Source organism: Ipomoea triloba, chromosome 14 (assembly GCF_003576645.1).
Source record: "Ipomoea triloba cultivar NCNSP0323 chromosome 14, ASM357664v1".
NCBI lineage: Eukaryota > Viridiplantae > Streptophyta > Magnoliopsida > Solanales > Convolvulaceae > Ipomoea > Ipomoea triloba.
This window is the reverse complement of record NC_044929.1, coordinates 4,046,987-4,047,431: the sequence shown is the minus strand read 5'-3', so window position 1 is coordinate 4,047,431 and position 445 is coordinate 4,046,987. Positions and strand designations below refer to the sequence as shown.

General features: G+C 29.9%; 1 protein-coding gene across 4 annotated transcripts in view; it reads left to right on the top strand.

Annotated features, from left to right (window-relative positions):
• Positions 1 to 445, top strand: part of LOC116004251 (serine carboxypeptidase-like 2) — a 5,774-nt gene that overhangs the window by 2,346 nt on the left and 2,983 nt on the right. The gene's annotated exons all lie outside the window — the stretch shown is intronic.

Below are 445 nucleotides of genomic sequence, written 5' to 3'. Positions count from 1 at the left end.
TATAGAGTTAGGATCATATGAGATCACTTGTTTAGGTAAGATCGTGAGATCAGATCTTGTGCATCCATTTAATAATTTAATGGTCTAGATTGATTTAAGATGCTAAGTTGAAGTGTGTGCAAACGGTAATAAAATGTGTGCAAATGGTGATTAAGTGTGTGCTGAAGGTGATTAAATGTGTGCAAATGGTGATTAAATGTTTTCGAGCGGTGATTGATGTACAAGATTTGATCTCAAAATTTTTTAATAGTCTAGATTGATTAAGATTCCAAGTTGAAGTGTGTGTGTCAATCAATCTAGAACATTAAAAAGTATTACATGGATGCACAAGATGTGATCTCACGATCTTACCTAAGCAAGTGGTCTCACTGGAACGCTACCCTATAATATATATATATATATATATATATATATATATATATATATATATATATATATATATATA